This window comes from Leuciscus leuciscus (assembly GCF_965113295.1).
Source record: "Leuciscus leuciscus genome assembly, chromosome: 7".
NCBI lineage: Eukaryota > Metazoa > Chordata > Actinopteri > Cypriniformes > Leuciscidae > Leuciscus > Leuciscus leuciscus.
In genome coordinates, this window is record NC_138731.1 from 42088983 (window position 1) to 42098760 (window position 9778).

A 9778-nucleotide genomic window follows, 5' to 3' on the forward strand; every position below is an offset into this window, starting at 1 on the left:
CACCTACTATAAAAAATAAATAAATATATTTGAACCATTTATATATGGTATCTGAATAATTTTTGGTTTTATTATTTATATATATATATATATACACAGTACAGGTAAAATGTTTGGAAACATTACGTTTTTTTTATATTTTTGAAAGAAGTCTCTAATGCTTATCAAGGCTGCGTTTATTTGATCAAAAATACAGAAAAAAAACAGTAATATTGTGAAATATTATTACAACTTAAAATAATAGTTTTCTATTTGAATATACTTTAAAAAATAATTTATTTCTGTGATGCAAAGCTGAATTTTCAGGATCATTACTCCAGTCTTCAGTGTCACATGTGACATCCAGTCTATCACATGATCCTTTAGAAATCATTCTAATATTCTGATTTATTATGAGTGTTGGACACAGTTCTGCTGCCTAATATATTTGATGAATAAAAGGTTAAAAAGAACTGCATTTATTCAAAATAAAAAAATATTTTCTAATAATATAAATCTTCTTTACTATCACTTTTTATCAATTTAACACATCCTTGCTGAATAAAAGTATTGATTTATTTCAAAAAAAGAAAAAAAATTACTGACCCCAAATTACTGACCAGTCGTGTATATTGTTGTTACAAAAGATTTCTATTTTTAAAAAATTTGCTTTATTTATTTATTTTTTATTCATCAAAGTATCCTAAAAAAGTATCACAGGTTATGAAAAAATATTAAGCAGCAGAACTGTTTCCAACTTTGATAATGAATCATCATATTAGAATGATTTCTAAAGGATCATGTGATAGACTGGAGTAATGATCCTGAATATTCAGCTTTGCATCACAGAAATAAATGATCATTTAAAGTATAATAAATTGAAAACCAATTATTTTAAATTGTAATAATATATCACAATATTACTTTTTTTTCTGTATTTTTGATCAAATAAATGCAGACTTGATGAGCAGAAGAAACTTCTTTCAAAAACATAAAAAATAGTAATGTTTCCAAACTTTTGACCTGTACTAATATATATATATATATGCACACTTCAGCTGGTGATTTTACTAAATGAATGTAAGGAAGATTCATAGTCAAAACCAGCAATATTTTCATGTATTTTACTAAAATATTTTGGTATTACTTAAAGCCTTTGTGTATAATGCATTATAAAGGTAATCATAATGTACATTATAATGCATTATATCTTTTCATAAATAATTGAAACCAAAGTTAAAATGCATTATAATGTTTGCAGATTCCTTGCTACACATGTGTTTTAATGCATTATACGTTCTAAAAGTGTGTTCAGTGAATAGATAAGTATTATAATGTATTATAACTGTCGTTACAATAATATTTATGAGACCATACTATGCATTATAGGGTGCATTACAAGCCACAATTGATGCATTGCAAATACTTTTATAATGCATTACATATAAAGTGTTTCTATTATTTTAATACATGAAAAAAGTTCATCTTTGATATGATACTGTACATTATGCATTGGTGCAATTAATACTAAAACAAAGGGGTTGTATATATAGTCTGATTTGATTTGGATGTGGAATGACGCAACAGTTCTTGAGGTCTTTAAAATTAATATAAATGCAATATTGTAACTCATGGAGCTGAAAGATTCTGGATAAGATACAAAAAAAAACTTTTTTTTCAAATAGAGATTGCGATTCTCCCACGATTCTGAACAGACAACTAAACAAAATAACATGTTATTTACTGGTTCTGACAAAATGTTAATTGCTGCAGTTGAAAGCGTTTAATTTGAATTCATTATTTTTTAAAACTCGGTTTGAATAAACGATTCAGTGACTCATAAATACTTCACTTGTTTTATTACTGGATGAATTAGCATTTTTTTTAACGAGTCTCTTGAATGAATGATTTGGACTCTCTGAAATACATTTTTGGAATCACTAACTCAAATAAAAAAATAAAATATAAAAAAATGTAACAGTCACTTGTCGCCACCTACTGGTGTAACGTTGTAATCGACGCAGTCGTTATTTGAAGCGCCACGTTACTTTCAAAAGGTGATTTGCTTTATTTTGATCAGTGCCGTAGTAGAAATCTGAACTTTCAACTTTTATCCCAGTACTTCTGTGATTTGTAACACAGAAATAATGATACTGTGTGGTTAAAAAGACCGTGAAGCTGTTTAATATCTATACATGACCACGGCTCTCTCTGGGTCAGCAACACAGATCTGAATGTTCTGGTTTGATTTTAATAGACACAGGAGAATCATTGTCATTTAGGAATAAGATGGCGTGGGTGTTTGAATGGAGATCGAGATTAATCGTGCAGCTCTACATATAATTTTATATTGGCGGTAGTAGGTCATTGTAAATGTACTGTTAGTATAGTGAGAAATGGGGAAAATCCGCCAAACTGCCCAGTCAGTTGCCCGCTGGATGCACCTGGTCATGGGGTGAGATGGAGCATGCAAAGCCTGAAGGTGAAGGTACTGAAGGCTGAGGGAACATAGGAAGTGTTCCCTCGAAAAGGGTCAAGCTGGGCCCCGAGGCACGAACAGCTCCAGTTCCCATTAATGCCAGCGCTAATGTCAGCAAAGCCCCAAAGGTAGTGAACCGCTAGCAAAGTAAGCAAGGATTACAGGAGCAAGTGACTTTACTCTACTGTAAACAATCCTGTCGTGCTCCTTTAAAACACACACACACACACACACACACACACACACACACACACACACACACACACACACACACACACACACGCATAACAACAACAGAAGGAGACTCTACCGTAGGGTTCAGTCTGTTGATAAGAGCAGATCTGAGGACTTTGTACAGCATCTCATAGACTTTGAATCCAGTCATCAAAGTTCCTGGACTCGAGAACGCTGGTGTGTCATCTATACCTATTAATATACAGGAAGAAAGGCAGTATGAAATGAAAACATACTATGCTGCATGTTCAAGGCAAGCATTGGTTTTCTGTACTCCATTGAATCTAAATCTAGACATACAATTCCTATTTATACTAATAATACTTAAGCAACTCAAAATTTCCGAGAGCCGTTCACTAGTTATTAGTGTTGTAAATGTTACATGTTTTTAAAGGGAAACTCCACTTTTTTTGGAAATAGGCTCATTTTACAACTCCCCCAGAGTTAAACAGTTGAGTTTTACCGTTTTCGAATCCATTCAGCCGATCTCCGGGTCTGGCGGTACCACTTTTAGCATAGCTTAGCATAGATCATTGAATCGGACAGGACCATTAGCATCTCTCTCAAAAAAATGACCAAAGAGTTTCGATATTTTTCCTATTTAAAACTTGACTCTTCTGTAGTTACATCGTGTACTAAGGCCGACGGAAAATGTGAAGTTGTGATTTTCTAGGCTGATATGGCTAGGAACTATACTCTCATTCCTGCGTAATAATCAAGAAACTTTGCTGCCGTACCATGAGTCCAGCAGGCGTAATGATATGACGCAGTGCCTGAAAATAGGTCTAATAGGTTAGACAAACTGAGTCCCGGTCACGTTGGAATTTACCGAGCTGGGGACTATTTTCAGGCACTGTGTCATATCATTACGCCTGCTGGACTCATGATACGGCAGCAAAGTTTCTTGATTATTACGCAGGAATGAGAGTATAGTTCCTAGCCATATCAGCCTAGAAAATCGCAACTTTACATTTTCCGTCGGTCTTAGTACACGATGTAACTACAGAAGAGTCAAGTTTTAAATAGGAAAAATATCGAAACTCTTTGGTCATTTTTTTGAGAGAGATGCTAATGGTCCTGTCCGATTCAATGATCTATGCTAAGCTATGCTAAAAGTGGTACCGCCAGACCCGGAGATCGGCTGAATGGATTCGAAAACGGTAAGACTCAACTGTTTAACTCTGGGGGAGTTGTAAAATGAGCCGATTTCCAAAAAAAGTGGAGTATCCCTTTAAAAGCAGTATTTTATAGCAGTTTTTCGTCATGCCAGTAGGTGGCGACAAGTGAAGGTCTTTATGAGTCAGTCATTTTAATCATTCGAATGATTCTTTCAGAAACACTGATTCACATAAGTGAGTCATTGCATCATTCACTCAGCCAATTCCCTCAAAAATGTTTTTATTTGTTTATGAACGAAACAAGTGTCTGCCTTTAATCATTCACTAGTCTAGCCTAGTCACCGATTCTTTTACGAGCGAAACTACTATGTGATGCATGTAGCTATAGCCTTCGGTCACAGGAATTATTATTACTGTCTGTTCCAGTGGCACGTACAGAATTTGGGAAAAAGGCATTTAAATTTGCTGCTCCCTCTGCCTGGAATTGTTTACAAAGTACATTGAAACTGAAGAAACTGGTTTCGTTGGACACTTTTAAAGTATTTTTAAATGATTTGGAGAAGGAAACATCGGGCTGTAGATGTTTTAGCTAGCTATGTAGTGATATTGAAATTTGATTGGATTTGCTTGTGTGTGTATGTGTATGTATCGTTGGATGTTTGTTAAACTCAAACGTGCTGTGTCTGCAGTCTTGGCCAGGACGCTCTTGTAAAAGAGATTCTTAATCTCAATGTGCTTCTTTCCTGGTAAAATAAAGGTTATAATAATGTACTTTATTGTTGATTGTTACTGATGTAATATTTTGTAATATTGTAATTTACTGAGTTTTTAACTTCTTGTTTGTGATATTGCTTAATTATAAATTACTGATTGATGAAATATCGGCTAGCCGATTAATTAGAAAAAAAAATGTGTCCAGAATTGCAGATATGATGCTGAAAAAAAATTATGATTGTTATGCATTGATTATTATAATGTAATGCATTGATATTTTGATGTAATGGCTGACACACAGAATACCAGGATGCATCCAGACCACTTTATCAATGGATGTACATCTTCTGTTTTCATGTGTGCGGTAAATTTGGACTAAATATTTTTCAAATAAGTGTATACTGACAATCACTTTTACAATATTTTGTCATTTGTTGAACACACAACGAGACTTCGATTTTGATTTTGGAAATAATTCAGTCACATTGGAATTTAAGTAAAGCCTGTTTGGTCAGACTAAAGTGATTAATGGAAACTGAGAATCTCTACGTTTTTAAACCAATAAAAAATAGTCCAAAAAAATAAAAAATAAATCCTCATATTTATCTCCCTCATGTTGCTCCACACTGGCATACTGTTATTGTGTTTGACAAAAACCCCATACAAGACCACATAAGTAACATGTGCTCAATTTTCCAAATCTATATTATGAACGTCAAACCTTAAGCGTTGACATGCTGGCTTTGATTCTGAACATGAATGAGATTTCAGAGCTTCTGCAAAGGTGAAGCTTATTATTTAATAATGACTTTGCCTGTTCTTTTCATCCCACAAAGCCGACTTCATTTAAAGACTTAAAATTTTGCGCCAGTCAAATGAACTGTTTTTATGGTGCTTTTTATGGAGCTTAACACTGTGGTCACCGAATTGTTTATGTTTGCATAATATCTGTTGTAAAATCCTTCAGAATGACATAAGGATGAGTAAGTTATGACAGAATTGTCCTTTTGAGGTGAACTATTCCTTTGAAAGACGAGAGTTATTTACGGACCACAGCCTATTAACACAATACTTTGTTACACAGACAGTTTAAACAAATACAATTTTCACAGAACATACTTCCACTTCAAACTTTCTCCTTTTTAATGTCCCTCTCTCTCTCTCTCTCTCTCTCAGACCGAGGGAATAAACAGAGACACAGGCTTGCGGTCATGGTTTCTTTCTCCCTCGTTCTGATAGATTGTAGTTGAAGCTAATTGCAGTGTTTCAGAGCGGCGGACTCTCTCGTCTGCTTAACCCCAGGATTTCTGTCCTTTTTTTTCTCCTTTCTTTTTTTCATTCCAGAGGTCTCATTGTGGAAGGACGGCGAGTACCCTGCTTTGTTAATTACGAGGATAACACATTCACTCATCAAATAATGGATGTGCTTTGCAATTTCAAGTTTTAATAATCAATTACTGAGAGCAATTCTCCATGGAGTTGCAAAAGAGTCATTAAGTCTCAAAAGGCAAAGGGAAAAAAAAGCTCTATTTTTACAAATGCCTGAGGGGAATTGACTCAAAGCTCTTCCTATGCATTTGCCAATGTAATTCCAATAATAAAAAGGACGGAAGAAAAGCTTGTGGCATTTAGTTCTTTGAAAAGAGGTGATGTCTTATGAGGTGAAGTGTGGAGCGAAAATCTCGAAATTGTGTAAACTATTAACAAATGATGTGTACAGTGGGGTCTAAAAGTCTGAGATCATTCGTGAACATGCATCTATTCTGCATTTTTCTTATTTGATATCATTTTTTTAAGGTAACACCATTTCGTTGTTTCACTTTAGACATTCTTCAAACTCTAACCCCTGGTTTCACAGACAAGGCTTAAAGGATCATTCCGGTATTTAACACCTTGAGTCTATGTTGTAGTTTGTTATGGATGAACTAGAGTGGTGGACACATACATTTTGACGATGGGTCCTGTCTCAACTTTTTGACTCTTCTAGAATCGCCTTTGAGCGCTTCAGAGTGGCTGTCTATGGGCATGCACGAACATGTCCTTAAAACAACCCTTAACGTTCGTTTTCAAAACTGTGCAACTCACCGAGTGGTTAGTGGTGTTCGTTGATGATTAAAAACAAATATATCGGTGCAATGTATGATTTCAATCCGCGTTATTTGCAATAGTGGAACTATTTTTTCAGATACCTCACGACGAATACGTACGAGTGACCTACCGCTGACCCCGACCCTAAACCTAACCGTCACTGGGGTTTAGACAAATCGTACGAATTCGTACGAGTTACCTACCCCTGACCCCGCCCCTAAACCTAACCGTCACTGGGGTTTAGACAAATCGTACGAATTCGTACGAGTGACCTACCCCTGACCCCGCCCCTAAACCTAACCTTCACTGGGATTTTGACAAATCGTACGAATTCGTACGAAGTCAATGCTTTCTCTCGCAAATGTTTTGCGTTCCCCCGAGAAACTTTGCATTCGCTCGCAAAACGTTTTGAGCTCTTTGGAGCGAATGCAAAGGAGGAACACAAAGGTTTTGCGAAGGAATGCTGTTTAGGCATTTGCTGTTTAAATGTTCCTTTAGGGACATCTGACTGACATAAAAAGCAACCAATCACAGTTTGTTTTGTCAGCGTGTCGTTTAGGAGCGGGGTCTATTTGAAATGCACAATAATAGGTTAGTATGGGGGAAATAAATGATTAGTGTAAATGTTTTAATGTAAAATATACATTACTGCTCATGGATATCAGTTGATATCCTGCTAAAACGTGGCAAAAGCATGTCTCTATACTCCTAGAAGGATTTCAGACAGTTCATTTGGACTTTGAAAAGAGTTGATGGTGAAACTCTACAGCAGATTGAAGCACAGAGGAGATGGATGGCTGTTACAAGCGATCAAAGGCGGAGTGAATAAAGGAATGACACAGCTGGATCAGGAAGGTGCGGAAAGGGAAAAAAAAAACTCCCTTGTACATGAAGCAAGAAAAGATTGAGAGTATCTTAAGAACAAAAATAAAGAAATAAATAAAACAAGCTGAAAGATGTGTGACAGCAGCATACTGCGCAAAAACAACAACACAAAAATACAAACACGCCACTTTCTGACATGCCTTTAGATTTGATCTTCTGACACAGCTTGGAAAATGACGCGTCCTATCTCGCATTAGTGTTTGATCGCCAGTTCAGACTCTATTATTAAAGTGATCTCTAAATGTGACACATCAGCACTGTAAACTGAAAACGCATCAAGAACCGTATGAAAGAAAGGCACTCACAATGAACATATTTGGATGAGGATTACAGTGTTTGTGTGGCAGCGATGCACTGATATTCCTCAAACATTGTGGATAGGGCTTATTCAAAACCTTTAAACCGGAGTATTAAACTACTGAAATTAATTCAGTCTGCATGAGAAGAATTTATTTTGTAGATCTTTTCTGTTTGTAATCTTTATACTTTTTAACAAAATCCTTTTTAACAAGGATTGGCTTGCATTGTTTGCCATGCAAAATGTAGCTGACATGTAGAATTTGCATAATTAATAATATTCATGTTGATCATCTTTGCATACTGAATAATGATTGGTATTTTCTTTATTGCATTTACACCACCGGTCAAAGGTTTGGAATGTTTTGAGAAGTCTCTGCTCAGCATTTACTTGATCAAAAATACAGTAAAAATCTGTAATATTGTGAAATATTATTAAAATTTTAAACAACTGTTTTCTATTTGAATATATGTAAAACTGTAATTTATTCCTGTGATCAAATCTGAATTTTCAGCATCATTACTCCAGTCTTCAGTGTCACATGATCTTTCAGAAATCATTCTAACAGGATGATTTGCTGCTCAAAAAACATTTCTTATTATTATCAATGTTAAAAACATTATGCTATTTCATATTTTTGTGGAAATCATGACACACTAGCACTACCATTCAAAAGTGCGGGGCTTAGTACGTTTTTTTTATTTTTTTTTTATAATACTTTTATTTAGCAAGAATGCATTAAGTTGATTAAAAGTGACAGTAAAGACATTTATAATGTTACAAAAGATTTCTATTTCGAATAAATGCTGTTTTTTTAAAACTCTCTAACTCTCTAAAGAATCCTGAAAAAAGTATTAAGTTTTCCATTGAAAAACTCATTAATAATAAGTTCAACATTTATAATAAGAACCATTATTACTAATTGAGTACCAATAATATTTGACGATAATTGAGTATCAAATCATAATATTAGAATGATTTCTGAAGGATCATGTGACACTGAAGACCGGAGTAATGATGCTGAAAATTCAGCTTTGAATCACAGGAATAAATATAAAATAGCAAAGAGTTCTTTAATAATATTTCACAATATTACCGTTTTTATTTTTGATCAAATAAATGCAGCCTTGTTGAGCATAAGAGACGTAATATTAAAATCTTAATTATTCCAAACCTTGGACCTGTAGTGTGTGTACTTTAAGTGCTCAGCCGAATGCATTGCAGTGATTGCAAACCTCAAGACTTGAGAGTTTCCTTTAAGTGTCTCATTAAACTGCATGTGTTATTCAGATAAGCATTACAGCTGAACTCAGACGTTTAGAAATCTGACTCTAGAAGACTGATGAGAATATAACATGCTTTATATGATATGTTATGATTTACAGAAATCAGGCTTGCTTCATTACTTTTTAGGGGATCATTTATGGAAAATCCCAAAGAGCTTCTGATTCCACTTACGCAGAATCAAAACCTATAACCCTCCCAAAAAAAGTTTTTCAAGCATCACTCACAATGCTGTTTCTTTCAGGAGCAGCAGATCTAGTTGAAAATGTTATTTAAAGAATATCATGCACTCACACACACACACACACACGCTGGACTGACAGGCTGCTGGATGGGGTCTTTAGCTTGGCTCACACAGCCCACTCTCTCTCTCTCTGCATTCACTCTCTCTCTGATTTACATTGCGAGCAGCGGACAGGGTGGTAGAGAGGAAATGCTCCATTTCTCCCGGTGCTTGGGAATGGAAACAGAGGAGCATATGTTGGGATTTGAAGAGTCAATCCATGAATAACCTGAAGCGCTGTTTCTTCTTCTCTCTCTCTCTCTCTCTTTCTGGGCAGACTAGAAGTGCAGTAGAGCTGTGCGGGGAGAACTGGCTTCCCTAAAGTATCAGGCTGTAGTCAAAAATATTTACAGTGCCAGGAGGTATTCAGCGAAATATTCCAGAAAATTCGATATCGAGCTGACCTCTCACTGGGC

General features: G+C 35.2%; 1 long non-coding RNA gene across 1 annotated transcript in view; it reads right to left on the reverse strand.

Moving 5' to 3' along the window:
* Positions 1-209: 209 nt before the first annotated feature.
* Positions 210-9778, reverse strand: part of LOC309502451 — a 68267-nt gene continuing 58698 nt past the window's right edge. The window contains exon 2 of the long non-coding RNA XR_014207293.1: positions 210-580. This is a non-coding gene — a long non-coding RNA (uncharacterized lncRNA). The remainder of the gene's footprint in view (positions 581-9778) is intronic.